The sequence below is a fragment of the Apodemus sylvaticus genome, chromosome 13 (genome assembly GCF_947179515.1).
Source record: "Apodemus sylvaticus chromosome 13, mApoSyl1.1, whole genome shotgun sequence".
Taxonomy (NCBI): Eukaryota; Metazoa; Chordata; class Mammalia; order Rodentia; family Muridae; genus Apodemus; species Apodemus sylvaticus.
This window is the reverse complement of record NC_067484.1, coordinates 44231526-44255575: the sequence shown is the minus strand read 5'-3', so window position 1 is coordinate 44255575 and position 24050 is coordinate 44231526.

Sequence of the window (24050 nt, the reverse complement as noted above, 5' to 3'; positions counted from 1 at the left end):
GCTTTCTAATATGTTGAAACAAAAGCAGGGCTGTGTGCTTATCAGTGCTTGATGACTTGAGACTAGAAAGGAATCTTATTTTGTATTCAGGGGGTTTCCTGAAGTAGTATGGAGTAAGCGGGAATATTCATATGACAATTGTGATTCAGTTGCCTGTGACAAAACTAAGAACACACTGTGACCATTCCCAAGTCTCAGTGCAATGGCAACTGGCATCCATGCAACTGCCATTTTGAAATCAGGTTCTTTGCTATTCTTTCGTCTGATGCCTCTGAGACCTGTGAAACAGCTGAACATTCTGACCATTTAATTAGTCATGAAGAAGCCTTCCCCATCCCCTCCACACTATATGGCTACAATACTTATTCCCAGTACTTTTTAACTATCATTAAAAATGTCTCTGATGATGCAGAGACAGTATGAACTCTGATTGCAGCAGGCATTAGTCCTCCATGGCTTAGCATTGAGCTGTCAGCCATGTCGTGACACTCGTAGATCTGGCATCATGAAAAAGAATCAAGACAATCCAGGTGTCAAGCCATTTGTATGAACTTCTAGGACTTCATAGTCAAAACAACCTGTAGCAATAAAAGTCAGATCCATCATCTGTAAGCAGGTGTGAGGCGGGACTGCAGTGAGCTTCAAGGGAACTCTATTGGAGGAGAGGAAAGGGATAGGTAAGTTGTGGGTACCTGGATAAGTATGCAGGAGACCTACACATCTGTGGCTACCTGGTGAACCTTCTGGCCCAAGGAGGTGGGCCCATCCAGAGTTCATCTTCTACAAGTAGTTCTCAGACTCCATGTTTACACACGGGCCACCTTCAATGTTTGCATAAGGTGCAGTTTCTTTTTTTTTTTAAGATTTATTATTATTGTTGTTTATTATTATTATTATTATTATTATTATATGTAAGTACACTGAAGTTGTCTTCAGACACACCAGAAGAGGGTATCAGATCTCATTATGGATGGTTGTGAGCCACCATGTGGTTGCTGGGATTTGAACTCAGGACCTTCAGAAGAGCAGTCAGTGCTCTTAACCACTGAGCCATCTCTCCAGCCCAAGGTGCAGATTTCTAAGTTGTTGTCAACATGACTTGAAAAGGCTCTGGGGAGTGGACACTTAACATCCACCCTTGAAGCCATTATCTAAGTTACTCCTGGAGCAGAGGTAGGAGGGTGGCAGCACAGACACTTTGCTCAAGACTGGCTGTATTAAAAACTAGATACAGCCGGGCGGTGGTGGCGTACGCCTATAATCCCAGTACTCTGGGAGGCACAAACAGGTGGATTTCTGAGTTCGAGGCCAGCCTGGTCTACAGAGTGAGTTCCAGCACAGCCAGGGCTACACAGAGAAACCCTGTCTCAAGAAAAAAACCAAAAATCAAAAACAAACAAACAAACAAAAAAACAAAAAAAAACAAAAACAAAAAACTAGATACACCTATGGACAGTTCTTAAAAATTAACCCTTGATACAACTTCCATATCCTTGACATGGGCAGGAGCATGACGCTACGGCCCAGACTTAAGGTGGATTGTCCTCAAAAGATCTGGTTTGAAGGATGGATCTTCCCAACTCAGATGATTCAATCAAGAGAAATCCCTCAGTCACCGGGAGGTGGTGGCACACACCTTTAATCCCAGCACTTGGGGGGAAGAGGCAGGCAGATTTCTGAGTTCGAGGCCAGCCTGGTCTACAGAGTGAGTTCCAGGACAGCCTGGGCTACACAGAGAAACCCTGTCTCGAAAAACAAAACAAAAACAAAGAAACAAAAAAGAGCAATCCCTCACAGGTGTGCCCAGGCAGGTCGGTCTTAGTTCATTCTGGAGGTAGTCAAGCTGACAACGGAGAATAGCTGTAGCACTAGAAAAATTACACAGAGCACATGGGCATGGCAAGAGGTGACATTTGTGTGCTGGAAGGAAGGGTCTGATCTAGAGTCCCAAAGGAAACGGCCATGCATGGAGGTGACCAGTGGCCTCTGGCCTTCCTCAGAGTACTTCCTGCCACTTCATGTCCTGATTAGTCTTCTTCCCCTCGGCCTTGGTGATGCTTTTATTTTTTAAACCTGGGCCAACTGGTTTTTAATTGATTTTTTAATAAAGGTATTTCTTGCTCTCTTTCACTCTGATTAAGAGCTATTGCATGACCTCATCAGGCCTGGACAAGTATTGATGGCCCAGGGTATCACGGGGCTAATAAAGAGCACTGGCCAGTATTTTTCAGTGGCACGTAAAAACTCCCTCATGTAAGATACAGAAGACGGAGCATAATATAAATGTCATTCTCGGAGTAGCGGTGTTGGGGTGTGGAGAGGTAGACATTAGTCTTTTCATTAATGTACCACAACAGGTCTCTCCCATGGATAAGTAGAGGGAAGTATGCACTGGAGGCTCAGAGGCTAGCAGGAGTCCATTTTGAAACAAAGAGCCCAGCTGGTCTCTAGCATTCCCTGATTCAAAGCACAACAAAATAGTATGCTTTGCACGAGGAATGGAGGATGCGCCCTGTTCGCCTCTCTTCTGTTCCTCAGCACCTTTTCATCTGAAGTACTTCAGAAGCCAAGAGGGACCGGAAGAAGCACTTCCTGGGTTACTTTCTATTACTCACGAAGTTTTAGAATTCAACGTGGTTCATTGGTTCTTGTGGATGGAGGACCCACGAGACAACAGTTTGGGGTATGCCTATGGGGTTTCTAGATTATTCTATTCGGATAAGTATTTGGCAGAGAGAAAACAAAACTGGGCAGGAGGCACCGAAAGGCCTGAATCCTTGCCATGAAATGGAGATGTGGCTTTGGAGGCTCCAAGAATCCTCACAGGTCAAAGGCAAAGGGAGTTTGGGGGCTGTTGTTGTTGTTGTCGTTGTTGTTGTTAAATCAAGAGTGTGGTTTGCTCCTGGAGCTCATGAGTTCAGTGCTGTTCTGGGCCTTTGGAGATGGAAAATGTTTGGGATCATGCAGTCACTTCTGCAAAGAGCCTGGCTAAGAGCACAAGCTAGAGGCACACGCACCATGGCCCTTTGACTATACAGAAGCAGATGGACATTGGCCTGACTAGAAGCACACTTCAGGGGTGTTTAAGAAGTTCAGCATGTTAGGAATTGATTAAGAAAAAAATAGTTTAAAGACAGCAAAATACGGTTTCCCATTAAGCGTATCTGTGCTTTCTCACGAGCCATTGCTTCCTGGTTTTCGAGGGAATTTTTGTGTGAAGCAGTCAAGTGTGAGTGTTGGTGGAATTTGAACTATTGCCATTAATGTAATCCTGTTTGTAGCTACAGTTCCTTTGGGACTCTAGATCAGACCCTTAAAGCTCAGGGATCCTGTGTGTTTGTGTTATGTGTATAATGTGTTCATACATGTGTGTGCACAGGTACATGTGTTCATACATGTGTGTGCACAGGTACATGTGGTCAGAAGTTGGTGTCAGAGGTCTTCTTCACTTCATTTACTGAGGCAGGCTCTCTTGTTGAACTCAGAGCTCTCTGGTTTGGTCCAGCAACCCAGCTCTCCTCCATCTTCCCTTTCTGAGGCTGGCACCATGCCTGATAGACTTCCCTACGTCTGCTGGAAATGCTAACTCAGTCCTCGTGCTTGTGCGGTAAGTAGTTTCTCCACTCATCTGCTCAGCTTCGTGCATCTCCTGCTGTCCTGAGTACAACCCTGTGTGGCTCATTTGCAGATGAGAAAGCCAGGGGTAGGAAGCCAGGAAAATTCTCCACACTGGAACTTGGGATCATGAGTATCGCCCGGGCAGCCCAGATGAATTCAGGTCTGTCAGAGTTGCCAACTGACCACAAGACTCAACCTCCTCCAGCCTTTGGTAGGCACCTGGGCATCACCTGATATGAGCCTCTCAGGTCAGTCTCCCGGTCCAGCCTTTGCTGTTCTTTCTACACTGCCACACGGCCTCCTGCCATCCTACTTTATTTTTCCTTCTCAAATCTGTGTGGCTTGAGTGATTGGGGACGTGAAAGATTAATAACCTTAGTCTGGACTCGGCTAACTGTGAGCAGGCCCTGTGAGAACTTTTCCCACACTTCGGTGCCAGCAGGTCTCCAGCCTGAACTGCACACCCCTGTTATTCTTTCTAGCTGTGGGCCTCCCTGGAGCCACAGACACGCCGTGAAAAACTGAACCAAAGTTTTGAGAGAAAGACCCACGGGACTGCTACCCAACATGTCAAAAAAGCCAGCTCTGGATGTCTTTACCTTCACTCCAAAACTACTGTCAAACCAGAGACGTGCTGGACCCATACCAAGCTGACACTTTAATCTCTGTAACTAAATCCATTGGTGAAATACGAAAGCTGCCTACGTTATTTTTTCTTCCTTAGCACAGTGATTAGCAGCCAGAAAAAAAGTTTGTCTCAAGGAATTCGTTTCCCTCAGGACCCTATTTCAAGTCCTAGAGTTCACTGAGAAAGAAGTATGGGTCCGTCCCCAGGACCAGGACAGGTCCTTTGGGTGCAGCACAGGGAATCTGGGCACGTGGTGTCTCCTTGGAGCCATGTCTCATCAGGAAACCTTTAAGTGGCATTGGGCAGTGTGGATGCCCAATCTCTTTCAACTTTAAAGTTTCTAGGCCTTTACCAATTTTGATCAAAGAAAGGATAAGCTTGTCTAATTTTAATTTTTACACTTATTCTTTTACTTAAGAATCCTATAAAAATATCTAGGTTCTAGGGGCTGGAGAGATGGCTTAAAGGTTAAGAGCACTGGAGGTCCTGAGTTCAATTCCCAGCAACTTCATGATGGCACCGTCTCTAATGAGATCTGGTCTTCTCTTCTCGTATGCAGGCATACATGTAGGCAGAACGCTGTGTACATAGTAAATAAATAAATCTTTAAAAGAAAAGCCCAGGCTCCACGGAGTCCTGAAGATGGCGTGATAACGCACGTGCTGTCAACTTGTCTCCCGTGATAGGGCATGACCCTGGCTATAGTTAGGCATGTTCACTGTCATGACAAGTGGCATTTCAACTGAGAAATGAAGGGTGCATTGGCTCTGGCCAGAAGACAGAAGGAAAATAAATGGGCTTTCTATACAAGGCAAATGCCATGTGTGTGTGGCCATGAGTTAGAAAGGTGTTAAACCAGTCAAAGAAGCGAAAGAGCTCCTACAAACCCACAAGATAATTATGAAGGGAGTATGCTCCACTGTGCTGGGAACGAAATTCAAGTTTTTTTCCTGGCTGTGGTTGTGGCCTTGGGACCTTCCGACTCACTCTCTACCAGGCTATGTATCTCAACCCCAAGAATTTTCAGGCGCTAACCTCTCCCCCCACCACACGCACACAATTTTTTTCTCCACTTATAATGGAGGGCTGAACACTTCAAATAGTGCATGTCGAGACCTGGTGTGGACTGAGGCCAATCAAGGGGTGTGCACCTTCTGGGGCTCCTCTGAAGCATCATCCTGTACACGGAGGTTTGAGGCATGGAAAAACCAGGTGGTTTTCAGAACTGTCATAGGAAAGCTCCAACTCTCTGGATGTTCTGTTAGGTTGGTTCTGAGATGCCCAGCCAGGATGTCTGCCTTTGAAAACTTACCCTGACTTCAGGATCATCATAAATTCAGGGCTGAGGTTTTGGGTTAGTTCCAAAATTCATCTCAATCTGATTTGCTCGTCATTGCAAGATGAACAGGTAGATATTATTATTATTATTATTATTATTTTAGTGAAGTCAACCAAGAAGGTTTGTATGATCAGTTTGTTTTTATTTGAATTTCTTCTTTACTATAATAGGTTCTTGCTGAATAACCAGGCTGGCTGGGAACCAGTGACTCTTCTGCTTCAGCCAACTGAATGCTAGGATTACAATCAAGCACTGCTGCCTCCAACTCTAATTGCTTTAAGATGGTGAGAATCTGTGTACGCATGTTGCAGAAACTTTATGTACTGGGGGGGGGGGGGGGAATCACATTACAAACTACCATAATCTGGACACACGTAGTTCCCTTTTGGATGTATGAATTCTATTTTTTCAAATTCAAATTTGTGTCTCCTATTAGTTTTTTCAAACATTTCCCACGATCTTACAAAGTTTTCATAACGCTCCCTTTGAGATTTCAGACTGCCAAAGCAGTTCGTGATGTTTAAATGCATCAGGGTATAGGATAGCACAGAGACAAAGCTCATGTCCCCAGACATCCAGTGCCGGCAACCCAGCCTGTGTCCTTCCACACAGGATCGGCAAGCATAGGTAATTTCCTGCACACAGGTTTTTGTTACGTAATTAATCTTTTTAACTTTCCCCTTTACTTTACCACAACACTCATGCCAGCAAACATGATACAATTTGCATGGAGGCTGCAAGATGAACCAGGCACTCACATCCATTTGCACGGTCTGGGTTGCTCTCTAGAGCTGCTAGCAGCAGGACCTCCAAGGGAAATGTGTGTTTCATGTGTTTAGTTTCATAGACACCATGCTCTGTGAGCATCAGAACCATCCTTGCTGTCTCCAGCATCCCTTCCATCTCTGTTGCTGTTGTTCTGTCTTTTTAAGACAGGGTCTTACTGCGTGCCTTAGTCTGGGCTACAACTTGAGATCTTCTGTCCTTTCCTGAGCACTGGGATTACAGATATGGCCCCCCACACTCAATTCACAACTCCTTCTTCAAGCGCTTTGCAAGTCTTTACAACTGGATGGGTGAGACTTGACATCTCATAGCAGCTGTGGGAAGAGTCTCTCTAGCTGTGAGTTCTTGGGTTCGTATGGGCATGTGGAGTTCCTCTGTCAGTCACCTGTGCTCACTCTCTCTTCCTATCGACGTATCAGATTATAAACGTTGTTGTTGTTGATTTATAATCATTTGCTGTGCATTAAGCAAATAAACTCTGTATATGTATCCCCCCCAAAAAATACTTGTCTGAATATTTCTATATTCTGTGTCTATTTTCCTGCCTTTGCCAGAATTAAAGTTATTTATGTAAGAAAACATTTCATGTTTTCCCTCCTGCTGTTCTCCCTTAATAGTCATAAAATTTTTAGCAATTAGAAGTACTATAATTTATTGTAAGCTATATTTGTTATTTCCGGTTTTTAAAGAATATAACCATTACTGTGAACAATTTTATATGTATAATATGTATAATTGATTTATTTCTTCCATATTTTAGGCAATAATATATATTTGAAATGGGAGTAATGAATCATGGCTTTGTTTCCTTGGTTGGTGGCTTGATTTGGTTTAAGATGATGTTACTATGTAGTTTTCACTGGCTTTGTATTTGTAGAGCTCAGCCTATCTCTGCTTCCTGGGTGCTAGAATTAAAAGCATGTGCCCTACTTTACCTGGCTAGATAATAAAATATTGTGAAAATAATTTTCCTCAAACAACACCAGGAAGTTATGAGAATCCCAAGAAAAGTATCTTTCTGTACTCCTTAATCCCTAACTCCTGGAAGGCTAGCATCATTTTTTTTATTCAGTATAAAGTTCATATGAACAGTTGGTGGTGGAAAATCATGGACCAGGTGGGGTGGCTAAAGAACTCTATTCAAGTTTAGGGAAAACAGAAGGCAAACCTCCAACCCCTATCTGTTTTAATCACCAGGTCCATCCCCCTGAACCGCATTTTCTAGGGAACAGTTTAGTGCTCTCCTCTCTAGGAATGTAAACATTTTCCAAGGTTGGAGAGATCTTTTCACTCATAAAATGTATAATCCTTCTGAAGTGGGTCCTTAGAGTTTCAGGTTGTCAGGCTTATCAAATAACTGAAACAAATAAATCAGCCTTTTCCGGTTGGGGTCAGTAGCTTGCAGGATCTGCGAGGGGGGTAGAGGATTGGGCTCACCTGAGATTGCTTCCCTCATCAGCAGAGGAGCTGCCCTGAAGAAACTGTATCCTTCCAAAGCTAACACCTTTTACTGGTGACCTTTGTTTGCATGGAAAGAGTCACAGGTACCGTGTGTAGAGTACTGTGTACTCTTCAAAGTTCATGTTGAAATCTTAATCCTTAGAACCTAAGAGGTAAGTGCATTTAGAGTGTATTTAGGGGTTTAAGAAGGCAATTGAAATTAAATGAAGTTGGTGGGGTGGCTTCTAATCCATGTGATTGGTCTGTTTATAAAAGAGGATTAATTAGGCCCTAGGCATTCTCCAAGGAAGACAGGAGACTTGAAGATTTAGGATTGGGCATCCTCAAACCAGAGCAGCGGCTCTGCAAGAAACCAGCCAGGCCAGCACCATGATCTTGGACTCCCAAGTACAAGGATTGTAAGGTTAGTTACTTCAGCTTAATATGCACGGCACAATCTCTGTAGCTTTGCAAGGACAGCCCTAGAGAATTAACGTTAGACCCCAAAATGAAAAGTGTGTGGAACCCTATGTCCTCACCAGCTAGCCTCAATAATTCACTAGGTATGCTGATTTGTTTTAGAATATTCTAAATCCCAAGCATCCATCATATCATTCAGTAATAAACACTGCATCTCTGTTTAAGGCTTAAACCATCCCAGGTCTTTATCTTACTTGACAAAACTAATTGGTCACTCTTAGGCAGTACTTAAATTCTCCCAGGGCTTCAGAGAGGTGGCATGTGTTTACAGACACTTTGTATCACAGTCAGAATCCAGTTTGTATTGGGTTATTGCTTGTAAATTTCCTATATTGTAGCAGAGACTGCACTCTTTTCTCCTGTGTGAGAAGGTGATTTATTGGAAAATGCTAGGCAGCTTCTCTTGGAGAGCACCCATTTTCTGATTTGGCTGATTCTTTGTGGTGTAGCTTAATTTATTCCCCTCTGCCTTATATTTTCTGTATTTAGTAATGCAAGATTTAGAGGCTTGTCTAGAGTCTGCTTTAGTGTTTTAAGCAAGAATATTTCATTGAGATTTAAAATTTTAAAATGCTAGAATAACCCACAATTTATTTATTTATTTATTTATTTATTTATTTATTTATTTATTTATTTATTTTTACTATTGGAAATATGCCTAACAGCACATAAAAATGGTCTTGGGTAACTAGTAGAGACAGTCTGATTTTCGCATGACACTCAGAGAAAACAAAATGAGAGAAAGAAGGACTGTGCCAAGGTTAGTTACCCTTTCCAATAAAAATCTATCCAAGAATGGAAGCTCCCGACTGCAACAACAGCCACTACATGCTTCCGTGGTTTAAAGAAGAAAGGTGAATTGGCTTTTGTTTTGAGTTCAGGTTGGTATGGTTGCCACCTGGCCTGCAAACAAAAGCATGCCCAGATTACCACACTGGACCCTTGAGAGCCTTCCTTCTTCTGCATCAGCAGCAGCCGCTCAGTTAGCCTGCCTTAAGTCAGTAGTTCTTAACCTATGGATGGTGACCCTTTGGGAGCCAAATGACCCTTTTCAGGTGAGTGGCCTTTAAGACCATAGGAAAACAAAGTTCTGCATTATGGCTCATGATAATAGTAGCACATTTATAGGTACGAAGTAGCACTGAAAATAATTTTATGCTTGGGGGTCACCACAACAGGAGGAACTGGATTAAAGGGTGGAAGCATCAGGAAGGTGGAGGACCATTGCCCTAAGTCCTCCCCGGGAATAGAGGTTTCACTGAGGCACTGCTTATAAGCAGAAACAACCTGGGCATGCAAACAAATGGGGCTTTGTCAAATCTGTTATGGAACATTAAGCACCCTTTAAAAATTCTGTAGAATTTAATTTCTGTATATGTTAACATGTGCCATCTCTGAGATACAGTGTGTCTGGAAGAAAACACAGAGAGTAGGCTATCAACCACGTAACACACATGCTCATTACAGGCCTGGGGTATTACTGCAGGAATGTGGCTAAAAGAAGAAAGGGAAACCAGAGGGGTGGGTGGCTGGTATAGACGATACATTTGCTTTCATTTGTAGACTCTGTTGTAATAGGTAAAGTTTTAGCTATAGATAGACATTACTCCTTCAAAATTGAAACATATTTAACTATTGCTTTGGAACTCGGGGCATCCTGCCTGGGCTGCCCATGATGTTCAGAGCTGGGCCAGGAGTTGTGGGTCTCTGCCTGCGTTCGCCAAGCCCGGGGATGACAGACAGCTGTGGGGTTTTCTTTGAAACACTTTTCAGCTGCATTTGACCACTTTGAAGAAGCAAAGCAAACAGACTTTTGGAGCCTTCGAATAGGTTCTGCGTTTCAAAGGATTTTAATCCACAAACAGACCTTTCTCTAGACTGACATGGCTTACTTAGAGTAACTGAAACAAGTAGCTGGTACTAAAAAAAAAAAAAAAAGTATAAATTGTGATTAGTTCTGATCAAATATGCAATGTCAAAGCTGAAAGAAACGAGAAATTTCCAAAATAGAGCCTGTTAGCGTTTCCATCACACAGGCCATGCAGTACCATACATTGCAGGGACCAGGGGAGGAAGTCCATTAATAGAACTAGAGAAACAATAACAAGCCCACAAGGGCCTGGACATTTTTAAAGATATGAGAATGAGCTCTTGGCTCTATAACTGTAGCGCCATTAAAACACCTGCCAGCAGGATTTCTTACTTGCGTAGGTCCCCTCACCCCATACCATGTGTAGAAAGACATTTTCAAACGAAGTAAAAATCATTTAAGAAAACTCAAAGCCCCAGCTATGGAGTCTGGGAAGCATGAGCCATATAGATCAGAGAGAAATGCAACAGCGAGCTCTCACCCGCTCCAAGTCCCAAGGTCTAGCCAGGTAGTATGGACAGACAGACACCTCCTGGTGGAGCAGCTTCCAGATGCCAGGATTTGGGATCTATGCCTTTAGGCAACTGTACTGGCTGGTTTTGTGTGTCAACTTGACACAGGCTGGAGTTATCACAGAGAAAGGAGCTTCAGCTGGGGAAGGGCCTCCATGAGATCCAGCTGAGGGGCATTTTCTCAATCAGTGGTACCTTGTGGGTGGTGCCATCCCTGGACTGACAGTCTTCGGTTCTATAAGAGAGCAGGCTGAGCAAGCCAGGGGAAGCAAGCCAGTAAGAAACATCCCTCCATGGCCTCTACATCAGCTCCTGCTTCCTGACCTGCTTGAGTTCCAGTCCTGACTTCCTTTAGTGATAAATGCAATGTGGAAGTGTAAGCTGAATAAACCCTTTCCTCCCCAACTTGCTTCTTGGTCATGATGTTTGTGCAGGAATAGAAACCCTGACTAAGACAGCACTATGGTAGCTCTTCTCAGTTGGGTCCTTTATTCTAACAGACAAGTCTGTTCAAATTCAGCCTAAGCATGTGATTATTGACACGGTAAGACCAGAAACCTTCCTAGAACTCACTGCCATACTCACTGATCAAATACTTTATTTATTCTTTTGGGATAAAGGGTGGATCCTGAATGTGCTAAAATGTTGTAATGTCATCAAATGTGCAGTTAATGTTTGGATCTGAAATATCCCCAAAGTTCAGGTATTAAGATGACTACAACAGGGCAGTGTTCCGAGGTATATAGCCCTTGGAAGATGATTGGATTGTGTAAGTTCTGATCAGATCAAAGGGCATTATTGGGATGTGGTATAATCCTTGGTAGGTGGGACCTATTGGAGGAAGTGGATCCATGTAGTGGCATAGGCCCTGGAAGTATATATCTAATTTCTGCCTTCCCTCCTTCCTTCCCTCTATCCCTCTCCACCCTCCTGGCTACTATGAGGGTAACAGCTTGACTCCACATGGTCCAACCATAACAATTCAGCTTCACCAAAAGCCTAGGAACAAAGCCAAGAGACTGTGTGGTAGATACTTTGAAGCAACAACAATAAGTTATTGGGTGTGGGGGGTGTTTGTCACATAGACAGAAGGCTAACAGGTGCTAAGAGGACCTTGTGGGCTCAGTACGCATCTCAAGTCTACCATCTGATCACTACAAGACCTGCCTCAGAGGCTAGTGCTCAAGTGGAAAACTATGAAGTACTTCACTGACACCAGAAGAAGCCTTTCTTCCAAGAGACCCCTAGTCTAACTAGAAGGACAGCTTGTAGATTAGACATTTCATCAAGCGTCAGAACCTAAGGGAAGTGTGGTCTTAATTTTCTTGATCTCTTGGTGGGAAGGTGAGTGGATTTCCAGCTAGAGTAGGGCTTCAAGAGGGGAAGTATTCTGAGTGGTCTTAAAATTAAGTAGCTAGTGGATGTTGAAAGACAGACATCACGGGCAAGGAAACACATAGAAGCTGGGAACGGATAGATGATACCTAGGTTCTGGCACCCAGTGAGAGAGCGGCTCATCCATCTGAAGTGGGTTTTCTTTTTGAGACTGGGCCTGAGCTCATATGAGACTTGAACTTGCCACCCTCCTGCACGACCCTCCTTCCTGCATGCTAGGGTTACAGGAGTGTGTCATAAGTTTGCAACTTTGGAGGACTTCAGTAACTTTATGAGGAATAGGGTATATTCTATACATTTCTCCTAACCAGGGCTTACCAACAATATGTAACTTGTAGCAGGACAGAAAGTCTTCAAAACTTTTCCTATCTTCTGGGAGACCTTTCCTCTCTGCCTATCTCTTACTTCATTTTATCAAAAGAGTAGTGACTGTAGATATGGACAATTTTCAGGGTGGACACAGTAGAGGACAAAGCCACTGTATATAAAGGATCATATGTCCCTTCCCTTAGTCTAGATATCAATGACTTATTCTCATCCTCAGTTTCCCCAGTGTTACCCACTGTCTACTGATTAGTCTGTGTTATTAAGAAGGTTCCTCCTACTTAAGTTCCTTCTAAGACTAAGTATATAACAGGAGCTGTGGTATCCTGGAGCAACCCTATGGATAATGGTAGGATTAAACAACTTTCAGGGTAAGAAAAACTCCAAATGGACAAATTGCTTACATTTGGCCTAATAATGCAGATACTAATTTTAACATATGTATAATTCATACTGATGAGAGTTTTCTTAGAAGCCATTCTGAGCATAACAGATTACTAACAAGGCTGCTATCATGGATTCTGCCATGTGGAATGACTGGATGTTTTGATTTGTATCAAGCGATCAGGTCTTTCTAGCAATAAACCTACTTGAACCTTAATTCATTGCGACGACACCTTAAAACCCAGAACATCTGCTTTTCTTTAACCTGACTGGACTTCAGACTGACCCACGGTTTTCCTGAACCAGGTTCTGGGTATATCATTGGCATCAAGGCAATAGAGACCCAAGACCAAAGCAACTACACAGCACTCACTGTGCTGGTTCACAGAGATAATTATGGGGACCCTTATGAGCAGAAGACTTCAATTCCCATAGAATTCCTCTTCCTCCTAGCTCAGGAGCCAACACTGCAGTAGAACGTGTTGTTTATTCTTCGAAGCTCATTCAAGAGTCTATCTCTTTGGCTTTCCCAATAATTTCAAGGAAATACATAGAAGCATCTGCATTTTATATCATCACTGGGGACATTAGGGGACAAGGAAGAAACCAGGCATGCAAATGGAAACCAGGATGCAATTCTGGGTCTTAGACTTGGTCCCTTGGCTCTCTATCTGGATTTCCTCATGTCTTCCTCTCCCCTCCACCTGTGATCTGCTAGGCCTTGACTTTCCATCCTGTGGGGCATCCTCCTCACCTGCTATAGTTTTCCAGATAATGCTTCTTACTCCTGACCTCTGATGCCTGTAAGCTGTAATGTCTTCCCAAGGGCAAGGACTTTTATTTACCACTAGTTTCTCAACACTTAAAATAATAACTATCTCATTAATGCTCACTAACAATCAAAGAGGCCTTCATCTGTGCTTGGCTTTAGATATGCACTCGTTCACAAATCCTCATGTGAATCTAATGAAGCAGGCACAGTGATTGTCGGTGTTTCTCAAACAAAAGAGAAGAGGCCACAAAATGTTAAAGAATTTACAAGAAATATTATGGGTTACTCAATGGGAAAATTAAGGAATAAACTTTTCATTAAAGCAAACAAACAAACAAACAAAAAAACAAGAAATCTGAACAGTGTATATCATAACGCTCAAATAGAAAAGTGAAGAAAAGATAAATGAAAATAACTTTAAAGGAATAGGACCAGACTATGTTTCAAAGAGTTATATTCTTAATTTATTGTTCTAGTATCCTTTTTTAATCCTTACATAATTTTTGAGAAATAATTTGAGATGATCAGCTTAGTTGACAAGTTGGAAAAGATGAGATGTGAATCTTTGCTGTGTCAGCACTTCCTGGGACACTGCCTCGGTGGTAGGATGTCTGGGAAGGCCTTCCCACATCAAGATGGCTTCTGGCAATCACACTCTTTGCTGTGATTTGCTGTCCTGCTGCATTGCATTCCATATGAAAAACAGTCTAGTCTTCTCAAATCTTTTATGTGACAATTCCAATGATTCATGAAACATCTCCCAAAGGGGGAAGGTAAACAGACGGTCAAAGGGGCTCTCCCCTGTGAGAGTGAGGGTCACCATGGGAGAGAAGAAGGAAGATGAGTGGACAGTTGTCGTTATCAACACACCTGATGCATGCAGGCTCTCAAATGAGTCTAGTGAAGAAGGCTGGCGTGTTTATTGTGGCGTGTATTGGGGGCAAGAATTATGCCTGCTTTACCCACAGCGCCTCCTAAGTACGGGGAGTGCCTGACAGTGCTAAGAGCTCAGTAAATGTCTTAGTGGGTGGGGGGCTCAGCGCAGCTTTGGAGGGTTCGTCCCTACCTCCCTTCTGCCCCTGCCTCGCCCCTCCCCTGCCCCCTGCCCTCTTATCCTTCCACCAACTTCTGTCTTCTCTATGCCACCATTTTCTCTCCCAGAAGTTAACTTCTCTCTTGTTTTTGTCCAGTATTGTTCCTACAAGGATTTGTATGACCTTGATCATATCTAGATAAGTTTATTGAAAGTTTATTATTGTCTTTGACAGCAATATGTTTGCTCCATTTATTTTTAATCCTGACTTAACCATTGGATTGCAGGTTTCAAAGGCAATGTGGCCTCTTCAGTCCTTTTTGTGTTTTTAAGATTAGTGGGTGTGTGTGTGTGTGTGTGTGTGTGTGTGTATGTGTGTATGCATGTGTGTATGTGTGTATGTGTGTGTGTGTGTGCATGTGTTCGTGTGTGTGTGTGTGTGTGTGTGTGTGTGTGTGTGTGTGTATGTGTGTGTGTGTGTGTGTGTATTACATAGGGACTAGAATATGAACTTGGGTCCTCATGACTGAGAAGCAAGCCCTCTTAACTACTACTGAAAGTGCTCAATTAAACCCAAGTTATCATTAATACTGCACTGATCTCAACTGAAGAAGATCATTAACTGAAGAAGATCATTAAGCCTTACCTACACCCTTAACTTACAGATAAGACAAGCAACACATACACACATACACACATTCACACACACACACACATCACACACACACACACACACACATTATGACAGTCTCTGATAGAAAAGGAAGGAAAAATGCACCACCGTACAACCTATTGGGTAGCTTTAAAATGTCCTCACCTTCTCTGATTTAGACAGACTATTTGATAGCAGGCCAGCCCATCAAACACAGTGCCAGTGGGTTATATTGAACTGTTTATTAACCAAGTGTTAGACTTTATGTTGAGGTTGAATTACATGTTTTTTGTATCTATTTTCTTCCCAAAGATCAGCTCTCCTAACTGCCTAAAAAAACCAAAAAACAAAAAACTCTGTTCTTATGGGTGTTTCTTCTTTCTTTCTTGAATAGGTGTGAACACATAGAATACTATAGTATGGTATTGCCATGGCAAAATTAACTTTCTGCCACCTTCTATATTGCGTTATAAGAGGGTGGAAAGTTCAACAGGCTCCTCTCCCCTCCCTCCAAGCAAAGGCATCAGCAAAGGCAAAAAAAAAAAAATAAAAAATAATAAAATAAAATAAAAAGCAACCCTGCCAGCCAGCATGTCATTGGGTGACAGGATGCTGTGAACACCATTTGTGAACTCTAGCTGCAGGTCAGGTTCTGCTAGCAATGCTGCTTCTTGTGGTCGGGTTTAATGTCTATCCGGTGGACTGTGCTCATGACAGCTCATGCACATGAAGAAACTCCCGCTTCTATGGAGTTCTAAGAGCAAATGGCATAGCCCTTCAAAGGCACTGCAAATTTCTAGAAGAAGGATTTCTTCTGGTTTTGTGTATCTTCATTTTGAGGCAACATGGTATAGAGAGAAATCTGTATACCCTCCTCACCAAAACCTCCTGGGAGAATAATTGAGCTCATTCTTTCCAGGAAAACTTGTCTCCAGAATTAAAATCGAGGCAGCACCCTTGTCCAACCCTACCCCTCAGGTGCCCTCTAGTGACACCCACTACCAGGGCTTTTTTTGTCACGGCTTCTGGGATATGTCTTCCTTTACAAGCCCTGCTCTTGCTCAGGAGGTGCCAGGAACTGTTATCTAATCCATACAGTGCTGACACCCGCCCTCTCATTATTGCCCTACTAGACAGATGAGGAACTGGGGGAAGAGCAGTTACATAGAATACTCACCCCAGCACTCTAAAGCCAGAACCTGCCCAGCTCTAAATCCTTACAGGCCACCTATCCAGCAACCAAACCTCCTCTCTCCTACTACCCCACCCCCTTTATCTTCCTTCCTTCCTTTCTTCCTTCCTTCCTTCCTTCCGTCCTTCCTTCTTTCCTTCCTTCCTTCTTTCTAGTCTCAAAGACCCCAGACTTGCCTCACTATGTAGCCAAGGATGATCTTGAACTTCTGATCTACTTCATAAGTACTAGAATCCCAGACACATACTACCACATCTGATTTTTTCTTTTTTTTATGTAGTGCTGGGGAATCCAGCCCATGGGTTTATGGATACTAGACAAGCCCTTTATCAACGTAGCTATATCCCTGGCACCTTTATTTCTTTTGGTCAGAACTAAAAATAATATGGGCTTACAACTCTAGAAAGAGAACCAAAGAATCATATTTTACTCTCTTTAAAATCACTCTGGGCTGGAGGGGGCGAGGGTGATGAGTAAGTGAATTATTTATCCCAGAATCCGCTTAGAGGCAGACTTGGGGGTGTATGTTTGTAATCCTAGCTCTCTTACATCAAGATGGAGGGCAGGCAACAGAAGTTTCAAGAAGCTAGCAGATCACATAGCCTGGTGAATATAACCATAGACAAGAAATGGACCACATGCCTGGTCTTATACATGCATGCCCACAGGCACACTGGTGCACACCGTACACACACACACACACACACACACTCACACAATTTTTACAAACAGTGGTAATGTTGCATATCTCAGTGGTTTAATGCTGCTGTTTCATTTTCCTCTTGCAACCTCATACCTTTGAGAAGCTGGAGGAGGAGGCGGCATTGTGTCATGTCAGCCCACAATGCCGCTCACCTCCAAGCCTCATTACAGCAAGTCCCTTTCTGAAGCTAGCCTGTAACGCTTAGACAAATGATCGTATGAAGTTTTAAATAAACATACAATATTTACATTATGCTGTTTCTTGAAGTGATTTATCATCATCTTCTTTCAGTCCTGTTCTCTGGACATGAAAGACGCGAGCTTTTTGCAGTTTATACAAGCCAAATCCTCTGTTTGCTCTGATTAAGCATTCATGGATCTTTAATATTGGCCAGGCTTTAGAGTGGGGATTATTTCCTTTCGGGGGCGGCAGAATTAAATACATTAGCCAGCGGAGATAAGGGAGGGCAGGGGAGTTTAATTGCCGTTGAAATAGATATGGTAGGTAACAAAAATAGAAGGCACAAAAACAGTCTACATTAGAATTTTCTGCTGTGGTAGAGGGAGTCCGTGATCATGTGACCTGCAGCCTCTTGGAAAGCTTCCAAAACTGGTGGTCTGGAAGATGTAGGAAACAGACCAGCATTGTGCCAGGTCAGCCTCAGGGTTCCTCAGCTGCCTCGTCGCCCCTGGGGGGCTTTACCCTGAAGCAGGGGAACACCAACCATCCACCATGAAGAATCTTCAGCTCTGTCTGGACTGATATGATCTTCCACGCAATGCCACCATGCCACCTGAATACTCACATCTATCTCTCCGAAGGCAGCTCAGAAACACGGTGAGCGCAGCCGCCATACCCTGTGGCCCCAGCCTAGTAACTGGACCAGAGGAGGCTGTCACAGGTGATTCCGGTTGGCGGGATTTCACCTTATTTTGCGTTTTTATAATTGGCTGGCATGTCAGAGTTTTCATTTCTCATTGTACTCATGAGCGGGATAAATGAATCTTGTCACCCTCCCCCAGGAGCTGACACTTGCAGTTCACAAGTTAACTTGTCCAGTGAGTGTGTGTGGACCTGATGTGGTGGAAATGGTTTTTATAAAACACATAACTAACATAACACAACAATTTAGCAGTCTTTTGCTTTTTTCTGGTTTTAGTCCCAAGCCAGACTGAGGGAGGGGAAACAAAACAAAATAAATTCTTGACCAATGGAATGAAGAGTCATATGGAAGTTAACCAGAGTAGGAGAAAAATACTGAATTAAAAGTCCAGGGCCTGGAGAGATGGCCCAGTGGTTGTTCTTTATGGGACCCCAGTTCAGTGCCTAACACCCACCAATATTATATGTGGGTGAGTCATGTGACTCTACAAGCTCCCCTACCCCCTTTTGACTCTGCAAGTATACTCACATGTACAAACACACTCATACACACATAAAAAATAATAACTAGAGACACATGCATGTATGTTAGTAAAATCTGTTTAACTGAAATTCTAGTAAGAATAAAACCAATCAAAAGACAGAAAACAGATTGGAGACTGTCTGGAATGGGTGATAAGAAAGAACAGTGACAGGAAAGGGGAACAGACCAGCGACACAATAGGTACAAAGATTCAAGTCCAGATCATACACTAAAAGTGTATTTTACTGTATGCAAATTGTATTTCAATAAAATCGATTTTTAGCTCTTATCAGTTTATAGTACCAAGGAGTTGCAGGAACCTTTTCTAAATCGTTTATTTTAATATAAAAGAAAATAATTAAGCCAATATTCTGTGAATCATTAACAGTAGAACGGGAATTTTTTTCCCCTTCCAAACAAACACAACACAAATCTATCAGCTTTAATTGCTGCAGCTGACACGCTGGCCTGTTACCGCCAGCTACTATCTGAGAAGTTTCAGGATTGGGCCTGTGGAGCTGCAGGCTGTCAGCCCTGCCCCAGGCTCCACAGACTTCCTGCACTGGAAGCTGTTCATTTTCGTTGTGGATCAAGGTTGCTTGATTGCAAGATGTCCCTTTTTCTCTCATATGAACACAGGAATATATATCCATCAACCTCATTCCCTGCACACTTTAGTGCTGGCTCTGACACGTCACACGCGTGCGCGTCCATTCTGGGAGCCTGGGTAGAAGCAGGCGCGCCACGGGAAAGTGAGCTTCAACATCCCAGGCTCCTAACAGGCAGAAAGTGCAAATGGAGGACGCAGGGTGCCTGAGGAGCTAGGTCTAGCAACTGCAACAGATCCCCAGCCCCGGTGGGAGCTGGATCAGACCCCAGAACACTCGGTCCCTGCAACTCATCTTTTCTCCTGGTGCCAGACATGCCCAGCTTTTGTTCTTTACAAGATACCCAGAGTTCGGGTTTGTGATTCAACAGTTGATAGTGAACATCGCCCGCCCCCACCCCACAGGAAAGGCAGCCAGAGCCAAGCCATTTCTTTCTCTCTCTGTGGTCCTGCAGGCTCTTGGGGTGTTTACACTAAACTCCAGGCCTTGGAAGGGAATTTACAGCCTTATCACTGGAATTAAAGGCACCGTCAGCCAGGGGGATGTGTGTCTCCTTTGCACGGATTCCAAGCTAGCGAGAGTTGGCTTCGTTTAAGGCGAGTGGTTATTTTATTCTCTCTGCCTCTGCCTCAAGTTCCTCTTTGAAGATTTTCTTCATGTTATTTGGGATAATGAGGATTTTTTTTTTTTTGCTTCTATTCCAATATTAATGTCTGGAAACAATTTCTATAGGAAATTTTTCTCATAAAAATCAGATTAGATTAATCAATGAGATGAAGGCTGCAGGTCGTGTTTCCAAAAAACAAAAACAAAAACAAAAAACTCTTATCCTTTGAATTGATGCAAAAGAATATTGAAATAGCTGTAACATGAATATGTAGGATAAAGGGCCAGCCATTTCATTTTATGAACCTTGAATTCCAGAATTCAGTCTGTAGCTTGAGTGTCTCTTAGAGTCCCTTGCCTTGTTGGAAGGTAATCATAACACGTGTTTGCATTTGTGAACTTATGTTTAACTTTTAAAAAGATGTGACTATTCATGTCTTACGGGCATGGAGCCACATACATATTGTCCTTGCTTCTCCTGTACGACTTTTCTGAGAGTCCTCTCTTCTGCTAATGTAATTCATTCATGGTCACGGTTGTGTCCTCTGCTGCTTTCCTGGTCCACAACTGGATACTCTGCCATTTTATCTATTTGGAGGGCTGTGAAGAGTTTTATACATTCCTCCTGGCACATGCTCTAGACATTTTCTAGGCTGAGCAGGGAGTGGGTTTACTAGATTGTGAGTTTACCTCGTCACTATTTTTTAGTGCATGTCCAGATTAACTCTCTAGGTAGCCATATTTAAATGCAGAAACTGTCCACACCTTTGCCAGCATTTCCTATTGTCAGCCTTTGGTTTGTTTTGCTTTTCAATTTTGGTGTCAATAAAACAGACCCTTCTAGGCTGGAGGGAGAGCTGAGCAGTTAAGAGTACTGGCTGCTCTTCCAAATGACTGGGGTTCAATTGCCAGCACCCACATGGCATCTCACAAGTGTCTGTGAGTCCAGTACCAGGGGAATCTGACATCTGTGCACACGCACATCCATGCAAGTAAAACCCCAATGCACATAAAATAGAAATAACTTAAAAAGTGTTTAAAAGAGAGACCCTTCTGATTTTAACCTTCAGTGCTTGGTCATGGTGCTAGATGCATGGTTGGGGTGCTTATTTCCATTATATTGCAAATATCCACTCTTGTCCTTTCACTGGCATTATAATGAATTTTGAGGAACAGTGTTCTTAGGGGGTTTTTTGTTTGTTTTGGTTTTGGGGTTTTTTTGGGGGGGTTGTTTGTTTGTTTTGTTGTTTTTTGTTTTCCGAGACAGGGTTTCTCTGTGTGGCTGTCCTGGAACTCACTCTGTAGACCAGGCTGGCCTCGAACTCAGAAATCTGCTTGCCTCTGCCTCCCAAGTGCTGGGATTAAAGGCGTGCGCCACCACTGTCCAGCAGGGTTCTTAGTTTTAATGTAGCTTAACTTTTCAATCTTTGTCTATATGGTTTGTATATTATCTTATTTATTATTTTTATTATATAATACTCATTTATTATTATATATTATTATAGACATGTTTTCCTAATCCCAGTTTATACAGAGAGTCTAGAATATTGGCAAGAGTTTTTTTATCATATTCCTTGCACACTTGTTTTTGTCCACTGGAATTCACTTTCATGTGGAGTAGAAGATGCAGACTCAATTTCGTGGGCCATGGGAATATTCAATTTTCTCCGTATCATGTTTGAGAGTCCTTAAAATGTAGCATCTTCCAACCTAGTCTAGCGATCCATGGGCACATGCGGTTCACTGCACTGTAACTCTCCACAGTCCCTGCTTTGAAGCCATAGCCTCCTGGGAAGTAATTAGGGTTCTATGAGATCATGAGGATGTGGTTCTGTAAGAGGGGGACGGGAGATTGCTGTCTGTTACACGAAGTCTTAGTGACGAGGCAAACACCCTAACCAAGGAAGTTAACCAAATTAGTCGTCATCTCGAACCTGGGCCTCCAAGCCTCCAGAAGTAGGAGAATGCATGCTAACTAATCCCCTTAGTCTGGAGCATTGGGCTATTGAAGTTCAAGGAGCTAAGTATTGAAGTTTTCTGGATTCTCTATTCTATTGGACAATTTGCCTTTATTATGCCTTATAAATAGCCATATGTGTTAAATAGATTCTCCTTTGATCCTGTGATTTGTTAGAATCACCTCATCACTTCACACAAAATAAAACTTGGGGCTTTTTTATAATCCTGTTATATTTAAATATTGACTTGGAGAACTCTACCCTTAGTGATATTGGACTTTCTAATTCCACAACATAGTGTATGGTTTAAGACTTCTCTAATGTACTTAAATAAATCATCATTTTAATACATGTTTTCTGAAATTTATTCATAGAGCCTTTATGTTTTATGATGTATCAGTGTTTTCTTTATTCATTCATCTTTGCATTGCTAGGGACCAGACCCAGCACCTCCTCTATGCTAGACAAGTGCCGGGAGCACACACTCTCCAGCCTCAGTGAAGAAGTGTAATTGAGTTTTATACATTTATTTTGACATCCAACAACTTGTCATTTATTATCTACTGGTTATTTTCTTCTAGACTTGTTTTCTAGGCATAAAGACAGTTTTGCTTCTAGCCAAACCTTAAGCATTCCAAGTTCTTATTCACTTCTACCTTAACTGCATTGGAGAAGGATGCTTGAATGACGCTGGGTAGAATTAATGTTTGGTTGCTGTTTTTACAAGGGGAGCTCTTGATGTTGGATTAAGTGTGAGGCTTACAGTAGATGCCTTTTGTCGGCTCCAGGAAATTCTATTCCTGTTTTAGTAAGAACTTTCCATGATTGCATTTGTCAGACAAGTTTACATTATTGAGATAACTCTGTTTTCTTTCTTACTATGATGTGTTTAAGCAATCTATTTTCAAATGTAAAAATTCACCTCATAATCTAGGCAAAACTCAATTTTGATGTATAACTTCATTTTATATATATATTGTCTGTCTGTTTTTAGACCAGGGTGTCACACTATATATAACCCAGGCTAGTTTGATAGCCTGATATGTAATCCAGGCTGGCCTTGAACTCTTGATCCTCCTATCTCAGCTCCCAAGTGCTAAAAGTGCTAGGATTATAGGTGTGTACCACCATGCTTGACTCTCCACATCATTATTTCTTTGAAACAGTTTCCCAAGACTTGGCCCGATGTTAATGATACAGAACCTTAGAAATATATTAAACATACATTCCTCTTTGTGACTAGAAATATCTGTTCCATTAGTGCCCTGGAAGCACCATAGAAGTTATCATTTAGCCCTCAGCTATACGCTGCAGCCTTTGAATATTAAACTTTGAACTCATTGTTTGAAAAACTCATGGAGTTGTGTGATCAATACCTGTGATTCTTGGACAGCACGAATGTAATTTTATCCTTAAGAGTTACGGTCAGCTTCCTTCTGTGCTCCAAGTCACCATTTGTTAGGGCACCATGCTTGGCTGGCTTTTCTGCTCCTTTAAGGACAGACACGAGCTCCAGGCCTCCATCCTTGCATACTGCGAATGTCCTATCTCAAGCCTTTTGATTCTCCATGACTGCTCAATAAATGAAAAGCAGACGTTGGCTCAGAGCTCAGAGTTCTTGATGCTCTGGCAGAGGACCTGGCTTCAGTTCCTAGCACCTACATGCAACTCCAGTCCTAGGGGACTCAACACTCTCTTTTGGCCTCCACAGGTACCAGGCACACATGTGGCACACAAACATACATATAGGCAAATGTTCTTACATCATTTTTGGAAAGAACATTCGAGTGTGGCATGGGGGATGTAGCTCGGTTGGTAGAATATTTGCGTTCATGCACCAAGACGTGGGCTGAATCATAAAGTGAATAAAAGTGAATATAGTAGGTCATGCCTAAAATCCCATCACCCAAGAGGCAGAGCGGGGAGGATCAGAAATCAAAGTTACCTTCTGCCTAAACCGAAGAACTGCATGAGCTACATAAGACACTATGTCAGAATGAAATGAAGGAAAGTAATGGAGAAAGTTTTTTAAAGTTTCCCTGACCTTATAGTCGGGCTTCTTACAGGGGAGAAAAATAACCCTAGGTTAAATCTCATGCCTAGAAAGAAAGGAAAATAACAGGAACCCCTATACATTTGTAATGTACCCCCCCCCTCAATGAGCATCTGCCTTTCAACATCCGCATCCTGGGACAAGGGATTAAGCCTTTTTTAGAGGGATAAAATCTTTCATTTGCTTAGTGATCCTAGGGTCTAGAATCCCTTTTATGGCAATAGAGCTGAGACCTTCCATTTTATAAGAAGTGTCACTAGACGTGGTTGTTTAGAAGTGAACATGATTGAAC